At 34.6% G+C, this 22,004-nt stretch overlaps 1 protein-coding gene across 2 annotated transcripts in view; it reads right to left on the minus strand.

Moving 5' to 3' along the window:
• The window catches only part of GRID2 (glutamate ionotropic receptor delta type subunit 2), a 1,308,561-nt gene that overhangs the window by 297,777 nt on the left and 988,780 nt on the right, over positions 1-22,004 (minus strand). The gene's annotated exons all lie outside the window — the stretch shown is intronic.

The raw sequence follows: 22,004 nt of genomic DNA on the forward strand, positions 1-22,004 counted from the left end.
ACAGAAAATTAGATAATCTATTTCTTAATTTCCTAAACTTGTTCAGGAATCTTTCAACAACAGTAATATTTACAGATAACCATCCATAGTATGTATATACACCCAGTCCTGTGGGCAGGTTAAAATCTATCCTGGGTCTAAGCCAGAATACCCAAGGATTTTAGCCTTGGATCATTTTTCCTTAGGGACTCACAAAATAGCCTTCGTTGAGTGGTAAAATAATACTTTGCTTTTAGCTCTTACTCAAAGACACTACGTAAGCGCCTTATAAAATCACTACGTTTATTATAGGAATATTGTCCACCATAACATTCAGTTTTCCCATAAGATAAAATTTTAAATTGTTCAGAGCCAAGAGAGCTTCATTTTGCTTCAGTAATGCCTTTTTTAAAATAATGAAAATGTAAATAATTACTTAGCTATCCCATTTCACATCTATAACTATGTTGATATTGTGTTATTTGTAATTTTAAAAAAATCTTAGTTTTCTAAACTACTGGTACTATTTTTTTTAAAAATTGGTCTTGTTTAACCATTTATATCTTATCTCATAGTAAAATAAATCAGTAAATAGTTAGATGAAGGATGTGACTGCTGCTTCTTCCCCAGTAGTGTTCTCCCCTTTGTCATTAATTATATGTATCTATTTTCATTTTAGCACTACTGAGAATAAAGACAATCCACAGTCTCCCTTCAGGCAAGATGAGACCATGTGACCAATTCTGATAAATGTGATGTAGGCAGGGTGCTTTGTGCAACTGATCTTCTGTCCTTTCTACTTATGAACACGTATTGGCAGGAAGCTCTGGTAACTATCTTAGATCACACATAATAGAGAAATAAGACAGAAGAAGTCTATGTCCTTGGCACTTGAAATGCTATAGAAGACTGACTGACTCTCTCGGGTTCTAGAATATAAGAAAAATTTAACATTTCAATTTCTTGTTGTTAAGCTCCTGATTTTGTTTCCTGTTTCAGCAGTATTTGATGCTAATGAATAATGACAGATTGATATATCAATAGATGAGAGGTTTTGAGAATGAATGAAAATTTCTAACAATACTGACTTTAATCTAAATGATATCAAATGAGTGAAAAGTAAAAATTCAACAAATCCTTTAATACAATATATAAAATACAGAACATCTTCTTGATTCCAAATATAAACTTCCCGCTAATATGGCAAAATTTGCTTCTGTCCATTTGGTTGTCTGGACAAAATACAGACCTAGCTAATGACTATGCATTGCACAAATACTCTGAAGTGGGTCATGAAGTTATTAGATTCAGAATGGGTTAAAGAAATTCCAAAATAAAGATCATATTCAGAGAGCATGTAAATAAGATCAGGAAATTCTAGAATTAATTGGGCATTGATTGTTTATATCATGTTGTACATGCTGGCAACAGAGAGCGTGTAATTATTTCCTTACACACATTTCATTCATTTCTATATTTTGAACATCTATCCACTGACAAACCAATGGAAAGATGCTTCATGAAAAATCTTATTATTTGACTGGTTCCTCTACCAATAATTTTGGACCATATGTATTCTTTATTTATCCATGGTCTTTAAAATCTAACAAATCTCTTAGGTACAGCAGCAATTTAATCACCAGGATATGCAAAACCACTCTTTAAGGTGACACTTAAAAAATTAAGAAGACTAATTAATTATAATGCAGAACTAACTGCTCTATGTGGCAAAAATAATATCCAAATGTATGCTTTCATATGAAATAGTGATTCTTTTTCGTTTTAATTATCTTTAGAACAATTGTTTAATATGTTAGATTATGTTATATTTGCTTAATATGCTGAATTTCCCCCTAGAAATGACTTTTTAATTCCAACTTTATAAGTAAATCCCTAGGCAAATGGATCCCTTTCAAAAGTTTGCTGTCAAAATCTGCTTCTAGCAACATCAGCTACAAATGATTAGAGTTACAGAATAAAAATGGTTATACTAAAGGTTGTTTTAAAGACTGTTGATGAATTATTGATGAACATGCTTTTTAAATTGTACATCCTAACTAAACTTTTATTACATCTTATCACTTCTCTTCTAGACCAATGTTTTTAAGCTTTGTTTTTAAGCTCTATTACACATTTGGATCACTATGCATAAATCCTACCTCAGACCACTTGTGTTTTATGAGGACAATAAAACAATATATTAGACAGGTAAACATAGCAACAGAAATTAGACTGAAGCTCTGGGACCTATAATAGAAAAGATACTTGTTCCTTCTCTACGGCAATACTGAGCTTGGTTTAATCACTTTTATCAATGCACCTATTTCCAAAATTTATTCATTCATTGACTTACCCATTTAACATGCATTAAAGAGTTACTGCATCAAATTACTACACCCAATATAGTGAGAGATATGGTAAAAAGTCATGGACACCACTTTCAAAATAATCATAACCTAGTATTAGAAAATCTATGTACTCAAAAAACATAAAGCAAAACTCAAGCAACCTGCAGCATAACTGGTACAAACAGAATATAAGAGAAATAGAAAGGAAACTGTAAAAAAAGGAAAATCACCATTTTGGGGATTACAAGCCATGTACTATTTTAACAGATAAGAAAAACTAGAAACAAAAGTTTCAATTCAAAGTCACACAGTAAGTTACAGAGAGGAGGCATCGTCATAACTCAACTTACTTCAATATTATATTTTTGGACCTCAAAATTTTCAATGTATGGATTAAAATCTAAAATGCCATAATTTGTTCCATATTTTAATGCAGTTGAAGGTGGTGTGAGACTGATAGACTCCAGATTCCTGACAGGAAGGAAAAATTAAAAAAACACAATCCTCTAGGAAGTATTTTCATTTTAGGTCTTATATTATCCCTTCAAACAATTGGTTGAATACAATGTCCACAGCAAAAGTCAAAGATACTATGTAACAGGAAGTTATATTTCACATATAGAACCAGCAGAAGTAATATGAAAGAAGATCTTTCAAGGACTCAGTTACTAACATTTTCAGATGCATATTATAAAAATTATGTTTACTATTTTTAAGGAAATAAGGGGAAAACTTTTTTGGCAGAAAATTGGAAACTAAGGAAGTATCATTGTAGAATTTGAAAAGAACTAAACAGAAATGTAAGAATTAGAAAAGACAATGACCAAAGTTAACAACTATCTAAGTTTATCAGCAGATTAGAAACAGATGAAGAGAGAATTAGTGACCTGTTATAGGTCAGAACTAATATCCAGGGTACAAAGGAATAAACAAATAGAAAATCCAAAAAGAAGGGGTAAGAGATGAGAAGCAGAAAGAAATGTAGTACGATAATACAAATACTGTGAAGGATATGAGGAAATAGGAGCTATCATGACCTTTGCTGGATGTACAACCACTTTGAAAAACATTTCACATATCTAGTAGAGATTGAAAATCCTTATATGCAGTTAATTTTGCCTGGTTTTGAGAGTTACATACACATTTATCTAGGATGAAGATATGGATAGCTATGTCCTAGCAATTTCACTCCTTGGGTATGAACACTAGAGAATCCTGGGCACCAAAATATATGCCCAAGAACATTTATAGCAGCATTGTCTGTAATAGCCCAAATCTGGAAATAATCTAAAAATCCAAATGTCTGTCAACATGGAAAAGTAAATATATTGTGGTATATTGATGTAATATAATATTAAACAGCTTAAAATTGAAGAAAGCAGAGCGATACACAGTGATACAAATGAACGTTTACAAGAATCATGTTGAGTGAAAAAAGCAATACTCCAAGAAAACAGTTTGGTTCCATTTTTGTAACATTCAAGAACAGGTAAAATAACTATGTATTTAAGGGTACATAGTGGAGACACTATAAAGAAAATCAAGGAAGTAATCAGCTCTGGGTGGTTGGCCCTGGGATGCTGGAGAGGGTATGATCAGAAAGATACACAAGCAAAGATGGCTCTTGCGGTAATGACGATATTCTGGTGTTTTTGTTCTGGGCAGTGGTTACTTGGATATTACTTTACTTTTAATCAATTAATGGCTTAAACTTTTTTCTGTATGGGTGTTATATTGCAATATCAACAAAAATAAAGAAAATTATGTTAAGTGGGAGTAGATAATGGAGGGTGTTGAAACCATATTAAGGTTACTGTCTTATTTGGCAGGGAACTGGAGCTTTGTGGAAGGGAAATAGCATAATCAGAAAGTAATTTTGAGAGAAGAGTGCAGAATGGATTGTGGCAGAGTGAGGACTAAGGGTCCTTTGCAACCATACAGACAAGAGATTATGGCCTGTGCCTATTTAACATATATTTTAAAAGTGTGTACAAGTGACTTTCTGTCTTCTATTATAGGGACAGGAAGAAGAAAAAGAGAAATTATAAAATCCTGCCTTTAAAATTCATTTCCCAGCAATTAGTTTCAAAGAGTATTAATAGAACTGAATCTAAACTGGTGAAAACCAGTCCACCTATTAAATGAAAACAAATTGCAGACTTCAATTTGCTGATCATTTGGATGACAGATTCTCTAAACACAATCCTCAGCAACTGGAATAAATGAAGCTTTCACAGAATGCCTGTAGTTTATCGATCTAAGTGCATTAGCATGAGGATCCATAGACCTGCTTATAGAAGAGTGTTTCAGTGGTTGATAATTTTCATATTAGCAAGGATTTATTCACATCACTTGTTGGGTTATTAGATAATAACTTCATAATCCTGAATTTGTATTCAGTCACTTAAAAATATCTCACGCTAATTGCTTAGATGATTTACAACACTGCAACTTGCAGATTTTGTAGCTAATTCGCATATTTAATAAGTATTCAATATTGTTTGCTAGTGATAGAGTTTGGAAAAAGCATCTGACATTTTTGATAGGTGTAAGCAACAAGCTCTACTGTCAAGGCTTTACTAAGGGCTGTTTAGAGGTTTCAATATGCACGACTTCACAGAATGAGGGGATGGCCAAAACTAGGAATGAGTCACTGGAAATTCCTTACGATTCTACTCACATATGTGGGTCAAAGACATTAATGAGAGAATGAGAATATTTCTTAGTGACCTGTTTAAAATTTTTTTCCCCATAAACTGTGCTCCTGGCTGAAGCAAACAAGAACTGTCTTCATGCACAGTGTGAGCTTATATTTTGCTTGGGGATGACACATTCCACTGCGATATATGCAGAATTAATGTCTATCACTGTCCTTGGAAAAGCCTCGCTATTTTTATAGACCATATACGAATATTAGAAACTACTACAAGTTAAAAAAGGCAAAAGGTATGGAGGTTGTTATTAAAAAGATATCAAAACACCAGGACAGGAAAACAAAAATGAGGAACATCAGGGGAAGAATAAACAATCTAGGTGTTATAAAAGCAAAAATATCTGAGTTGCACGGAGAGAAGAAAAGCTCGTCACAGGGATATGCAATGAAAACATTTTTAAAAGGGCTCCTGCAGAAGGATTTCATGGAGCAACAAAGATTTAGAAAACGTTGCACTAAACTTACCTTTTAAAATCTTTGCTTAAATATTTTTACCAGACAATAAGATTCAAATTATAAGTAAACAAAAATATTTAGTCATTCTAACTTCCTAAAGCCATATCTTACATATTATTTCTGATTCCTATTTTGTAAGCAATTATTTAAGTGAAAAAAACACTTTAAATTGAACATAAAGTTAAAGCTATTAGTATGCAAGAAAGTTCATTTTCACAATAAAATGTTCGCTTTCGTACATTCCTTTATGATCATGAAATGGCTACATTTTAGTGACTTAACAGAGGGTGGCAAAACAAAATAAAGATGTTCATTTTGTTTTCGCGAGAATCTGAATAAGATGCTGTAACTGGGAGTACAAGGTCATCAAGGACAACAGGCAGTCACAGCAATCCTAAGCACATTCATTAGTTCTCATGTATTGGTTTTCCCTAGCATGCATTTGAAAATACATTTTTAGGAGGCTCAGATTCTTATAGACCACAGGGTTACCGCATACAAACTTAGAACTACTAGGCTTTTGGTTTGCTTTCTGAATATGAGTGCTGGATAATATTTTCTGTGTATTTGGTCCAAGTCTTCATTATTTTGCTAAATTTAACACCCAAGTGAATCTTACAAGGGCACAGCCACATGCAAGAGTCAACTCTATTTCATAAATATTGTCAAAAGTTTACCAGTGCAGAGTACTTTGTAAATGCAGTTATGTCAAGGAAAACTATCACGGATATGTTTTGAGCTACGGCATGTTACAGCTGCGAGGAGTGACTACCTCTACCAAATGTCAGAAGTCTATAAAATATTTAACTGAAGAACGTGGTAAAATTTGACTTCAAAATGATGATAATGTTTACAAACTCTCTGGTTGATACAGTCATATTCCTGTAAAAATGTTGTCAAGAACAGTAATGTTAATAAATGTCAGCAGAGCTTTATGATAAGACAGTCTATGTCAGCATATAAAAACATTTAATAAATGTAAACTGAAGCTAATTCAATATCAGAACTCAATGAAAAGCCATTTAAAATTAAACTTGGGATGTTTAGGGCCAGTGGTATATCCATCCAAAATAATATTATTACAGGAAAATAGCAGAAATTCAGATATTTATTCAGTCATTCAAGTGTTAATGCCAGGCACATGCTATGAATACAACAGTGAACAAAGCAAACAATAAACAAACATCTCTGTCCTGCTAGACCTACGTTCTAATGGGAGTGATGGACAAGAAACAAAATAAGTAATATATATGTTATGTCATATGATGATAAGAATTGTGGGGGGGAATTAAACAAATAATGAGAACAAAGAGCATAATGAGAAAGGGTTGTACCTTCAGTTAGGAAGAGCCTCTGCAGAAAGAACACTTCAGACTGAAGAGAGAGTAAGTGCAGATGTGTCAGGCAGGAATCTCGCTGACACGATTGAGAGACAGAAGGGAGAGTAGTGGCGGGAACTGTGGGAGCTAGGGTCAGATAGGAAATGTCTAAGAGGTAATGGGTGTGTGTCTGGTGGAGCTTAAACAGTACCTTTAAGCCCCTGTGATGACTTCAGCTCTTACTTCAACTGAGATGTGCGGCAGCCTGATGGGCTCTGAGCAGAGGGGGTTGTGATCTGCTATGTTCTAACAGTTCTGGAGACGGTTGATAGTTGCTATTGACAAGAGACTAGAGGGGCAAGGACAGAAGCTAGGAGAGCAATTAGGAATCCTTTGCAATAAACCAGTGAGCTAGGCAGGGAAATGGATTTGATGAGAAGCAATTGGATTCTGGGTATATTTTGAAGGTAGAACTGATGGGATTTCACTGATATATAGATGTGGGGTTATCAGTACTTAGTGAGAAGTGATGGAATGCTATGCTATACTTCTGGAAATCCTCAGTGGAGGCCTCAGTCTTGAGAAGAGTATGGACTTCTGAGATTCTCCCTGAATGTTCTTTCTATTTGGTGTATGCATCATAATTCTATTAGAGGGATTAAAACTTTCAATCAGTAGACCAAAGTCCTCAGGGCAAATATTCAATACAGAATCAAAGACAATATTTTGAAAAAACCTACCGTACAGAATACAAAATTAATACACATTCAAATTTAATAGAAGGAAAATGTGTACTTTCTTGCATATTTGTGACTCACATAGTCAGTTAAGAGAAATAATATTTATCAGAAGAAATAACAATCATTAAAATCATAATCTTTAATGCTTAAATTTTAAAAGGACAAAGTTCAATACCAAATATTAAGAGTGAATTATTTATTTTTGTTCTCTGAATATACATTTGGGAAATACAAATTTTAAAAAGATGAGTTATTTATAGCTCATTGGATTGCCAAGGATGAAAAAGAATGTTAATGTTTATCAGCAAACATATGAGGAAGCAAACTTTCTTATATACCACTTATGTGAGTTAAATATGAGACAACCTTTTAAGCAAACAAATTCACAGTCGGAAAGGAAACACTTTCAAATTTTTGTGTTATTTCTTTTGGTAATTGTACAACTAAGGAGGTAATCATAAATGAGCACAGGTATGTATCTAAAAGAATGTTCATTGCAAATTCTCTAGTGAGAAGTTGAAAACAAACTAAATGCCCGACAACTAGGGATTGCTTTCTAAAAAATCTCTATGATAGACTATTAAACAGCACATTCAGCTGTCAACTTCAGTGTCTTAATGCCCTGTTAAATAGTTACCTGCTCAGAATTGGGCCACAGGAGGGTTTTTTAACAAAGAGGAACATTTTAAAGTTTGGGATTGGTTTGTTTGTCTTATAGAGAGATTCAAAACATCACTGTAAAAACATTATTTTCATTTGCATTCCAACATTATTTCAGGAAATGAGACATGGAAATGTTGAGTTTCAGTTGGCATTCTGGGAATTATATACAACCCTGAATAAATTAATGGCAGTTTGAGGCAACTGTAAACATAATTCATTAAGCAGCTGAAAAAAACTATTGATCACATCTGCTGTATAACAAAGGATATTTATTTACATTAAAATATTTATTTACATTAAAAATATTCACATGTATTTCATATATTTTATCTTACTACGTGAAGTAAGTCAGACGGAGAGAGACAAATATCATATGATATCACTTATATGTGGAATGTAAAAGAAATGATACAAATGAACTTATTTACAAAACAGAAACAGATGCACAGAATTAGAGAATGAATTTATGGTTACCAGGGGGGAAGGATGGGGGGAGAGGGATAGATTGGGAGTTTGGGATTGACATGTACACACTGCTATATTTAAAAACAGATAACCAACAAGGACCTACTGTAAAAATAAATTAAAAATATATTCATATGTATTTTGCTGAATGGGAAGAAATTATACAAAACTATTTATGAGTATGGGTGTCTTAGTCAATTAAGGCTGCTATAACAAGTTACCATGGACTGGGTGGCTTCAAGAACAAACATTTATTTCTCACAGTTATGAAGGCTAGGAAGTCCAAGATCAATGTGCTGACAGATCCAGTGTCTGATGAGAGCTTGCTTCCTTTGTCTCACATGGCAGTGAGCAAAGATATCATCTTTCTCATGTCTCTTCTTTTTAATTTAATTTAATTTATTTTTTTATACAGCAGGTTCTCCTTAGTTACCCATTTTATACATATTAGTGTATATTGTAAGGGCACTAATTTGATTCATTAGGGCTCTACTCTCATTACCTACTTACTGTAACTCCAAGGCTCCACCTTCAAATACCACTGCATTGGAAATTAGGCTTTAACATATAAATTTTGGTGGGACACAAATATTCAGTCCATAGGAGTGTGCACTTTTAAAATTTGAAAAAAAAGTAATAATAGCAGCAAACATCCATATAGGACTTACTGTGTGGTGGGCACTTTCAGATGCTTTTTGTATATTTATGCCTAGCTATCCTATGAGTTTAGAATCATAATTATCTCTGTTTTTATGGATAAAGTAACTAGGTTTTTTTTAGCTAGTAAGTGACAGACACTGAAATATTAGTAAGTTTTTGAAGGAGAAATATGGATGATTTTGTTAATTTTCATTTTCCATGTTTTCTAAGTTTTTGTCATTGACTACATAACACTTGTATCAACACTTGTTAAATAAATGAGTCTGAAGCATGAGGGAGAGGTCAGGGTTGGAAATAAAGATTTGTTTATAATTTTCAAGAAAGTAAACGAAATCATTCAGAGGTAAAGTATAGAAAGAGTTAGGGATGAAATTCTGGAAAAAGAGACTCCAATGAAGGAGGCAGAAAGAATAGAGGTCAGAAGTAAATGAGGGGAAGACATGGTTGGAGGATGCAAGAAAGGACAGTTTCAAGAAGGAACAAGCTGCTGTAGATTTCAATGCAGGTGAGAGGTCCAGACAGATAAGGCCTGGAAACATCCATTTCATTTGTCAGGTGGGAGATCATGAAGACCTTCTGGAAAGCAGTTTCTTTGGAGAAGTCAAAATAGAAACCAATAGAAGCTAGTGGTGTGAGGATAAAAATAAATGATGAAGTGAAGATAGAACTGAAGTCTGAGACATTTGCATTAGAAAGAATTAGTAGAATAAAGAGAATTCAGGGTCAAAGAATGTTTTTCATCCAAAGCATGTTTTCAGGCTAAGGGAGGACGCAAATAAAAAATAGCAACAACAACTACTACTACTTACATTTTGTCTGTCATCATCCTTATCACTTTACATTAATCACCTAATTTAATTCTTGGAATACTCTGGTATTGCTACTGTTTCACAAATGTTCTCATTGTGTCACAAATGAGAGACCTGAGATTTGGGGATAGAATAGATAACTGAGCTTATAAACTAGTAAGAAAGATTGAAACTGAATCCAGTGTTTGATGCTAAAGTCTGTATTCTTTTTCTTTTTTATTATTGAAGTATAGTTGATTTACAATGTTGTGTTAGTTTCAGGTGTACAACAAAGTGATTCAGTTATATATATAAAAATGTGATTCTTTTTTAGATTCTTTTCCATTACAGGTTATTACAAAATATTGAGTATATTAGTTCCCTGTGCTACACAGTAGATACCTATTGTTGGTTACCTATTTTATATATAGTAGTGTGCATATGTTAATTCCAAACTCCTAATTTGTCCATCTCCCCCTTTCCCCTTTAGTAGCCGTAAGTTTGTTTTCTATGTCTGTGCATCTCTTTCTGTTTTGTAAATAAGTTCATTTGTTCCTTTTTTTTTTTTTTTTTTAAAAAGATTCCACATATAAGCTATATCACATATTTGTCTCTCTCTGGCTTATGTCACTTGGTATGATAATTCCTAGGTCCATCAATGCTGATGCAAATGGCATTATTTCATTCTTTTTATTGGCTGAGTGATAGGCCATTGTATATATATACCACATCTTCTTTATCCATTCATCTGTCCATGGACATCTAGGTTGCCTCCATGTCTTGGCTATTGTGAATAGTGCTGCAATGCACTTTGGGGGTGCGCAACATTGCTAATTATTAGAGAAATGAAAATCAATACTACAATGAGGTACCACTTCACTCTGGCCAGAAAGGCCATCATCAAAAAGTCTACAAACAATAAATGCTGGAGAGGGTGTGGAGAAAAGGGAACACTCTTGCACTGTTGGCGGGAATGTAAATTGGTACAACCACTATGGAGAACAGTATGGAGGTTCCTTAAAAAACTAAAAACAGAACTACCATACAACCCTGCAATCCCACTCCTGGGCATATATCCAGAGAAAACTATAATTTGATAAGATAAAGCCTGTATTCTTAGAAGTTAATTTAGACTGCCTGCATCAGCATTTGGGTACGTATGTGTGTTTGGGGTTGGGTAGGAGGTTCAGAAACTACATGGTATATAAAAGAGAAAGAACTTGGGCTATAGTCTTTTAACACATGGTAGTATCAAAATCAATCTCTTCTGTCTCTTTGTCCACTCTATATCTCCTTTTCTATTCTAAAGTAGAACTATTTATACTTTCTTCTTCTTCCAAGTCATACTTCAACTTTAGTCAGCATATTGATGGGATTACAGTTTTGGCATAAAGATTATGTTAAAGTGAAAACACAAAATCTTATCTGAACTTCCCTTATCTGGATAAAGCAGAGCCTCCTGAAGATGCAGCTGCCATTAAACCTATTCACAGGGAGGGAGTTTCCTGCAAATTCCTGAAAGGAGACAGTCTACTTGTTCCCATTAGCATGCACAAAAAAAATCCAACAACAGACCCTTCCTACTTTCCCTCTGAAGCCCTGAACTCCACCTCCGCCCCTCTTGTTAAGCTGGTATATAAACCTTTACCTTTGTCTGGATATTCAGCAAGTTACTCATGACTAAATTACTAAGTGACTTCCATGTGCATGTGTAAATAAACCTTGACTTTCTTCCTGTTGTCAGTTAATTTGCAGGTGTTGTCAGTTAATTCGCAGGCCCCTAAACACATGAACCTAAAAGGGCAGAGGAAAAGTTTTCCTCCCAACAGTACCAAGCTGGTTTCCTGAACGAAGACAGTCTTTTCCTTAAAAACACATCTGGAGATAACAAGGTACATAATAATTTTGCTAACCCCACTCCATACCCTTTGTCAAAACTGCACTCACTATTTCTGCCACTGACTCGCCTGATCTGAGGTTTTAAGAATGAGGTGACAGGTTTTCTATTTCCAGTGAGCTGAATGCTTTCTGAAGGATATGCTTTTTTCTTTTGATTTTATTACGAAGCACAGTGGGAAACTTAAAAGATCTCCTGCATAGAGGGCAGAAACAGAAGCGTAGAAAGCGGAAAGGTGCTGATATTTAAAAGCAAGAAACAAATCTGTGGGGATTTACAGAAGGTAGAGAAGTCTGAGCTTAAAGCTGCAAAGACCATATTCTGTGTTTCAAAAATTAGTAAGTGTATAAAAGAAGATTACTAGAAGTTATTCAAATTAATAAAAGGCATTTAAAAATAACTTCTGTGCTAGCTCTTATCAGGATTTTAGATATGGACTACAGTACTGAATTAATTATGGGGACACATATTAAGGAATTAGAGGGAAGTTCCCATAATTTACTGAAAAATGTAAAGATGTATGAAACTTTTTCCCATCACTATATTTTACTGCATAATAGATTGGAATGTTTAGCATAAAACCAGCCGTAACACTTACTCTCATGACATCCTTCGTTGGATGGAGCAAACGTCACTTAGACTGAAAAAACATTGAGCATTGGTCCATTTATCCTTACATTCCTCAGCAGGTACTCTAGGAGTATTCCCATTACGTGTATAGAAAAGCATCTTAGTTCTTGGGGCTGATGACCAAAGGTCATTCTTTTTTTTTTTTTTTTTTTGGGGAAGATATTTTTCAAACTCTTTGTTCTTGATAAGTGATCACTTTCTTATTCCCTTTGACTTTTAAAAAGTTAAAAGACCTTGCTTTCAAATGCTAATCAGTTGCTTCTTTATTCCCCAGTAGACTTCAGACCATTCAGCCTCAATACTTCATTTTCTTGAGTGTTTTATTGACCATGGTCTTGGAGATTACATTTGGCTCAGAGCAACACAGCAGCTTGTTATTTTTAATTGAACTGCAGAGTATATTATTCTACATAAGAATCAATGGGAAAAAAAATTAGTGCAAACATTTCATTTTCCCATTTCATGCCACTAGCAATGGTCAGAAATAAAAAGAAGAAAAGGAAAAAAGAAAACCCACCTTCAAACCTACCAAAAAAAAAAACCCTAAAAAATGTAAAGTTCATTTCCTCATGCTAACTTCCATCACATAGAGAACCTGAAATTCTTTGCTCAAAGTTTTAAAACATGCAAGAATCACAAATTTACTTTTCAGCATTATGGCCTTTTTGTTTCCAGGTTAAAATAATTAATACACAGTTTACGTGGAGATGCTGTGAAAAGATACCTTAAAATCCAAACCTCTTTGTATTTCGACTGATCATTAAAAAACCCAAGGGGTGTATTCTGAAAGAGTATGCATTTGCCTTCCTTTCCTTGATCAACTTTTCCATTTCTGGGGCCTCCATCAGTATGGTGGTTCTCTCCTTGACTGCTTCCTACCTCCCCAGAGGGAGCTGACTTTTAATAGCTGTTTGTGCTCTGGAAGCTGACAGATGAGTAAGGTATTCCCACGTTGGGTGCTTTTTAGAGGTATCTTTTCTCATTTCAGACCACACTAGAGTCCCATTTAATGCAATGGATAGTGACTTGATGAATGATCCCCTATTGGTCAAACTTGTTACTGTGCCTTTGAAAGAATCCAAATGCCACTTGAGGTCTGGTTTCCTCACTGGTAAGGCTGACTCCTTAGCTCTTTGAGAGGGACTGAGAAAGCATACAAGGTTTTCTCAAAATTTATTTCCTTTGTAAAATGAAATCTAACTGTTACATTTTAATGAAAAACATTGGTTTTCCCACCTGATTGGGACGATTTCTAAAGATATAAGCAAGGACAACTTTCTGTGACTTTTTTTTGCATCTGTTTACCCAATGCTAATTTATGTCAGCTGTAAACATCAACAAAATTAACATGCTACTGGAATTTAGAAGTGGCAAATGAATATGCATCTTCCTAATGAAAGCCGAACCTTTTAAGAGGTCAAAGCAACATAAGAAACACTGATATATATACCAAGATGTGTGGGAGTATGCTACTTCATATGTTTGCTCACCTAAATGTTAATTACTACATAATTCAAAGGTGAATACATGCTTTTCATATATCCTTTTAAAGTCTTGGTATAATAAGATCCCCCCAAAATGAAACGTTTCTCAAAAGTCTCTGTTATTTTAAACCTATGTCCCCAGTACATGTCTCATCAGAAATAAATTATGACAAAGTTGTGAAATAAAGGTTTATATCTTTAGTTTGTAAAAAAAAAAAAAGGGAATTGATATGCTTTTTGTCATTCTTTCCCCAGCATTGTACAGTTTCTCTGGATGTATGTATGATCTATTACTCAGCCAAGGCTCAAAATGACCCCTATGTCATTCTGACCCCCTTCCTGCAAGGATTCTCCTCAGATAGCTCTCTCTTTTCAAACATGTCCTCCCAAATACCAACCTCCTCAGCTTTCACAAACTTTGATCTCTTATTTCTCAACTCAGTAAAGCTGACAATCTGTTTTGGATCTATATGCCTGGGCCTCCAATCTGGAAATTGCCATCAGCCAAAGATCTGGGGTGATTGTTGGAATCATTTCGTTGTTTCCAACCTTTAGGAATCAAAGTCCTTATTTACATATTGACCAATGTCTGAAAGTTTTTTTCCATACTTTGCTCAATTTTCTAGTTGTTGGCAACAGGAATTTAGTCCTGTTCTTGTCACCATCATGGCTTGTGGGGAGCCAGACAAACAAGGATTCAATGCTTATTTCTGCCACAACTGTGACTTGAAGTTATTTAACTAGCTCTAAGTCTCAGCCATATCAACAAACACAAATAATAATCTTGAGGGCTCCATGAAGATTAAAACACCAGGAATAATAAGTGTGCCCTAAATGGTGGCTGGTAACATTATCTGTAAGATTTAACAGCTCTTAATTCATTAATATATTCCTTTGTAACTCTAAAAAGTAAAATCTGTATCAGAAGCATTTCTCTAGTTTTCATATTTATACTTATATTTATTTCTGAGGAATTATATATAGAACTGGTTTTGTTAACTATGCCAAAACTACTGCACTAGCAAAAAGTAACTTAAAACTTCAAGGTCACCTTAACATTGGGATTTCTTTCCAATGCAGTGCTATATGATATTGGCTAGAATGCTGCAGAGGTTATGGAAGTCAACATAGACCTACTGTTTCTACATCTTTGAATTTGCAAATGACTGTCAATATCTTTCTAAGCTTCTAGAGACAAGTAGTAACTCTATTTTTCAGAAGTAAATTATATAACACATCTCTGAAACATTTATTCACTGTTTAGTCTAAGAATTCAGGTTTCATCTTGCAAAAGGAAAAAAAGTTGGGTCATGCACGGTTAGCTCGGTCCAACAGTGATATTCACATGTCTGCATGACAGCTATCATCTTAAGAATTGGTGTGATGAGAAAGAATAAGAAATTGTCAAGCCACTGTCATGCATCAATTCTCATGATGATTTTATTCACTCAGCATTGAAGTGAACACATATGCCAGTGTTGCTATGAATTACACTGTTTGCACAGGCTAGTCTTCCTCAAGTGTGTTTATAAAAATCACATTTTCCCCTTTTCTCTCACACAAGGTGGGTACCAGCAGCAGAACAGACAACAAAATATGTACACCATACAGAGCTATGTGTACAGATTCTACTGTTTCAATAATAAAGATGAGAAACATTTTACCTCATCTTCAGTCTAGATCAGGGTCTCAACGATGGTGTTTTTTAACTTGATACATGTTATCTAAATTATGTAATGCTAACCTTATTCTCACAGAAAATTTCTATTTAAATTGTCTCTGAAGGAGCTCTTTAAAAAGAATACCTAAAACACACGCTGCATTTCAATTTCATTTGCTTCAGGTGATACTCCAGTTTACTTACAGGATACTTTAAATTCTTGATGTCTGCATACTTTTGTGTATACTCTTTACACTGTTAGATATTCCTTCCCTTTTATCTAGGCCTTGATAATCCCTGCCTATGTTTCAAAACTAATTTGTGTCACCCTTTAAGCCTTTCCCACTGCCCTACACATGCGATAGATGCTTCTTTTATGTTCTCCTTTAACACTCTGTGCATAATAAGAACTAACACCTACGTACAGCACTTCCTATGTGCCAGGCTCTGTTAGAAGTCCTTTCTTCTTTGCATTTATTAGTTCCTTTAATTTTCATAGCAGCTCTATGACATAGATAATGTTGTTATCTCCATTTTGAAGATGAAGAAACAGAATCATAAAGAGTTTAAATACTTGGCCTAAATTCACAGATAGGAGACCTGGAGATTGAAATATAATCTCGTTCCAGACTTGTTTTTTTTTAATACCTTCATTGAGATATAATTCACATACCACATAATTCACCCATTCAAAGTGTACAATTCAGTGGCTTTAGTACATTCACAGACATATGCTATTATCATTGTAATCAGTTTTAGAACATTATTACCCCTTAAAGAAATCCAGTTCCCATTAGCCATCATTTCTCAAACCCCTAATCTCTCCCAGCCTTAGACAGCCACTAATCTATTTTCTGTCCCTATACACTTGCCTATCCCTGACATTTCATATAAATGGAGTCATATAATATGTGATCTATTGTGACTAGCTTCTTTTAATTAGCATATTTTCAAGGTTCATCAATGTACCATGTTATCAGTGCTTCATTTCATTTTATTGACAAATAATATTCCATTTTATAGGTATACCACTCTTCTCCCAATCATCAGTTGATATACATTTGTTTCTATTGTTTGCTATTATCAATAAAGCTGCTATGAACATTTGTGTGCAGGTTTTTGTGGGGACATACATTTTCATTTCTCCTGGGAACATACCTAGAGTAGAATTTCTGAGTTGCACAGTAAGTTTGTGTTTAACCATTTGAGAAACTGCCAGACTGTTTTCCAAAGCAGTTACACTATTTCACATTCCCACCAGAAACATACAAAAGTTCCAATTTCTCCACAACTGTGTCAACACTTGCTATTATCTGTCCTTTTGATTTATAGCCATCCTAGTGGGTGTAAAGTGGTAGCTCATTGTGATTTTGATTTGCATTTCCATGACGGCAAATGGTATTGAGAAGCTTTTCATATGCTTATTGACCATTTATAGACCTTCTATAAAAAACTGTCCAGATCCTTTGCCTATTTTTAATTGGTTTATTTTTTTCACATTGAGTCGTTATTATAACTTTATTTTTATATGTACTAAATACAAGTCCCTCATCAGACACATGATCTGCAAATATTTTATCCCATGCTGTGGGTTGTCTTCATTTTTTTTTGGATTCTGTCCTTTGAGACATAGACATTTTTAATGTTAATGAAATCTAATTCATTTATTGTTTTTTTTTTGGTTGTTTGTGCTTTGAGTGTTATATCTAAGAATCCATTGCCAAAATAAAGTCACAAAGATTAACATCTAATGTTTTATTCTGAGAGTTTTATAGTTTTAGCTTGTACATTTAAGTCTAGGATACATTTTGAATTAATTTTTGCACATGATTTGAGGTAAGGGTCTAGATTCATTCTTTTGCATGTGGGCATCTGGTTGAATAGACTATTCTTTCCCCGATTGAATGATCTTGACACATGTTGAAAATCAATTAACCATAGATATATGGGTTAATTTTGGACTCTCGATTCTATTCTACTGATCTAAACATCTGTTCTTGAACCAGTATGATTACCATAGCTTTTAGGTGTTTTGAAACTGAGCAGTGTGAGTCTTCCTACTGTTCTTTTTCAAGATTTTGTGGGTCTGTTGTTTCTTTTTCTTTTTGTCTTTTTTCTGCCTATTCTGATTTTCTTGCAGTTCCATGTGAATTTTAGGATCTGCTGGTCATTTATGGCAAAACAAAAAAGTCAGATAGAATTTTGACAGAGGTTTCACTAAATCTGTAGTTCTGTTTGGAGAATATTGCCACCTTTACAATACTGAGTCTTCCAATCCATGACTATAGGCTATCTCTCCATATATTTAGGACTTTTTAATTTCTTTCAACAATGTTTCGTAGCATTCAGTGTACAAGTATTGAAGTTGTTCTGTTAAGTTTATTTATTTTATTCCCTTTGATATATTTAAATGAAAATGCATTTATTAATTTCTCTTTTGGAATTTTCATTGCTCGTGTGCGAAAATACAATTGATTTTTGTAAATTGATCTTGTACGCTGCAAAGCAGTTGAACTCATTTATTAACTCTAGTCGTGTGTGTGTGTGTGTGTGTGTGTGTGTGTGTGTGTGTATTCTTTAGGGTTTTTTAAATGCAAGACCATGTCATCTGTAAATAGAGATAGTTTTACTTCTTCCTTTCTAATCTCATTCCTTTTACTTAATTTTCTTGCCTAACTGGGCTGGCTAGAACCTCCAGCACAACGTTGAACAGAAATAGCGAGAACTGACGTCTTTGTCAGTTTTGACGTCTAAGGTCCGTCTTTGTTACTGACCTTAGGGGTTTAGAGGGTTTTTCAGTATTTCACTATTAATATGATGTTAGCTGTGGGTGTATAGATGCTCTTTATCAAGTTTAGAAAATTCCTGCCCTTCTATCACAAGACTGTTGACTGTTTTTTTAAACATGAAGGGGTGTTAAGATTTTATTAACTGCTTTTCCTACCTCTGTTGAGATGATCAGGTGGGTTTATTCCTTTATTTATTAATATGGTATATGGGATTGATTTTCGTAAGTTGAGCCAACCTTGTATTCCTGGGATAAAATTTACTTGTTTATGGTGTATAGTCCTTTTCATATATTGCCAGATTCAGTTTTCTAGCATTTTGTTGAGGATGTTGTGTCCATATTCATGTGTGTCATATTCATTACGGTCATTAAACCATAAGCTCCACTAATTACTGATTGATTGCTTGACTGTTTTCAAAAATTCCCTGGGTTTGCTCAGTAGTTTGAAGAAAATAAATTTTGGTAGGGGTCATTTTTGGGGTTAATCTTTAAAATTTATTCTGACCTCAGGAAGGATATCCTTAGCTATCTCTTTTTTCTGGTTTTCTCTGGTGAGCTATCTGGCATACGATTTAGCTTGTTGCTTTTAATTAAGAGGAGCCATAGACTTGAACTTCCCCATGCTCTGTTTCAAATAACTGGAGAATGTTTAAGGGCTCTCTTTTCTTGTGAACTGCCTCTCCATTGGACCAAGTCTTTGTGCTACAACTCTGGGTACTGAGTTGGGTGGCAGCCTCTGGTCTTCTCCATTTACCTCAGTTGGCATGGAACCCCTGCCCTTGGAGCAAGCTGGAGTGATGGCAATCAAGGCCCCAGTATTCCAGGTCTGCCACACCTGGGGTTGAGACTGCATCCTATGGGTCAGAGCTGGGTGAAGAAAGGGAGCCCACAAACCCTTGGTCACACTCACCAGGAATTTAGCCTTTTCAAATTTCATTTGAATGGCAAGAAAAATCCTAGCAGCCTCCAGTTGAAATAACCCTTAACTGGAAACTTTTAAGGGAGAATAAGCCCTGTCTTCTTGGCCAAACCTACTTGGACTGGAGCCTCCATCAAGCTGAGTAAGGCAGAAAGTGAGGTGGAAGGGGAAGGAGCAAGATGAGGCTGAGACACTATAGACTCCTGTTGTTTTTATTGAATTTTAGTAGGTTTTCTTGATTAAGTGTTACTTCATTTTCAGTATGCCCTTAGGAAATTTCCAGAAACTTTAAATGGTTTATATTTATTTACTTATTTATTTAGTTAGTTAGTTTTTGCCCTGTTGCTTATTTTGCTAGGGAGTGGGTCCATGGAACTTCTCACCCTGTCACCTCAGAAGTGGAACTCCTCCAGGGACAGTGTTCTTTATCACAGTGTTATATTGTGTACTTCCAATGTGGTAGTTATTACATGGCACTTAACGGATTTTATTGAGAATTTTAGCTTAGTTTATTTAAGACAGTACCCATGGGAAATGTCCTCTGCCAGATCTGTAATTTTTGCCTGGAGCTTTGAACCAAACTTTAGTGTTTATTAACACTTGAAAGGAGCCCTCTTCAGACACTGCTGTGGGAGCTATAAGAGATGGCCATCAACTCCCTTCCCATATCCTTGATGTGAGTGCCTGCCAGGAGAGCCTCTTATCAAGCTCACTTTCCCAGCCCCTAAATTTGCCTCTAGGTTCAGGAGACTCAAAGGCTGAGACTCAGGAAAGCTTAAAGCTCTGTAGGGGTTCAAAATGCTGAAGGTCTCCAAGTAGCAAAAACGTGGACAATGTCCTTAGCAAAAAACTAAGCAAAATGACATTTCAAGGCTGTTCTTAGTATATTTCCTAGTTATATATTAACATATAGAGTCTATTTAAAGCTAGCCTGAAACCAAACATGATTCCTATGAGACAATGTAATTGACATACCAGACTTTTAGAAATTTGTACACTTTATTATTTGAATGTTCTTTTGTATCAGTTATTTGTGTTATTTTTTCTCTAGGAAGCACCATCTTCACTAGGAGGAGAGTTGCTGTTGTTCTCATTAGCAGATTTTCAAATTAAAGTTAACAGTGAGTGGACTAAAAATCATGATTCTGTAGTTTATGTTTTGCTTGTCTGCCATACGGTCCTTTAAATAATTTCCCACAAAAATCTGAAGATTGATGACAATGATTAATTATGCCTTCATGATCACTCATGCTCATTTTATTCTTTTCTTTAGTTAATTTACACATCATTGTTCTACTCAGATATAATAACATCTTATATTTAGAAACACTCTGCACTTTACTAACTGCTTCCACATAGTTTAAGCTGTTTACACTCATAATAACCCTGTGGGGCTAGTTTTATTATTCCTCTTTTACAGACAGAAAAATTGAGGTTCAGAATAGCTCCCTGGCTTCCATAAGTTCAATGACCTATTAATTAGAAAAGGTGGAACTTGAACTGATGTCTTTTGACTATAAAACTAGTACTCTTTGAAGTATATGACAAATGGCTTTTAGTATGACTGTGTTGCAGAGAGAAGACTAGGTGGAGAAAAAGCAAGGAAATAGGTTGAAGTACTTCCAATAAGGAAATCAATTGCATATTATTTACTCTTTTGCTAAATGGTACATCCAGAAGAAACTAAGTACACTGCTCCATCTTATACTGACATAATTCATGGGAACATAAATTAGGAAGTATCAGTCCACATGGAAACAAAATATTGTGGAACAAAAGACAAACAATGAGTGCCCCTAAGACGAAGAGAATATTAAATGATTCTATGATTTGTAACTTCTCACCAAATGTGAACTTGCTATTTAATAATATGAATGAATGATTCTTGATGTTTTAAATTAAAGCTTTCTACTTCTTTACCTTAAAAGCATGTAAGTCATTCCCTAGTAACAACTATGTCAAAGGATTTAATAATAGCATAATCCTTTGCCATCTCTTTTGGAAATTTAGACTTAGTAGATGGAAATTAAAGAATGAGGACTCCTAAGACTATTTAATCACGCGTAGTCTTGTGTCCTTCCTGTTCTTATTTTTGTAATTACATACAAAGTTCTTTCTTTTCTTTCCCCTTTTTTCCCTTCCTTTTTTCCCTCCTTCCTTCCCTCCATTTCTCTCTTTCTCTCTCTCTCTCTCTCTCACACACACACAGAGACTATCAGAATATTTTAATTTGTTCATTCAACATCTATTTACTGACCTGCTTCTATATACCTGATATTGCATGTGAAAACCAACTTGTGTTTTATTGGTATGCAGCTTAGAGGGGGAGTCTAACATTAATGAAATAATTATAAAATAAAAACAGAGAGTTACAAATAGTTCTGAATGAAAGGACACAGTGAAATGAGAAATTAAATTGTCCTGTAAACCCACGAAGCTGTTCCTGGATGTCGCGGTTGAGATTAGATCATAAAAGACTGTGACATACGTTTCTC

Source organism: Neophocaena asiaeorientalis, unplaced genomic scaffold, assembly GCF_003031525.2.
Source record: "Neophocaena asiaeorientalis asiaeorientalis breed wild unplaced genomic scaffold, Neophocaena_asiaeorientalis_V1.1 scaffold7, whole genome shotgun sequence".
NCBI classification, from domain to species: Eukaryota; Metazoa; Chordata; class Mammalia; order Artiodactyla; family Phocoenidae; genus Neophocaena; species Neophocaena asiaeorientalis.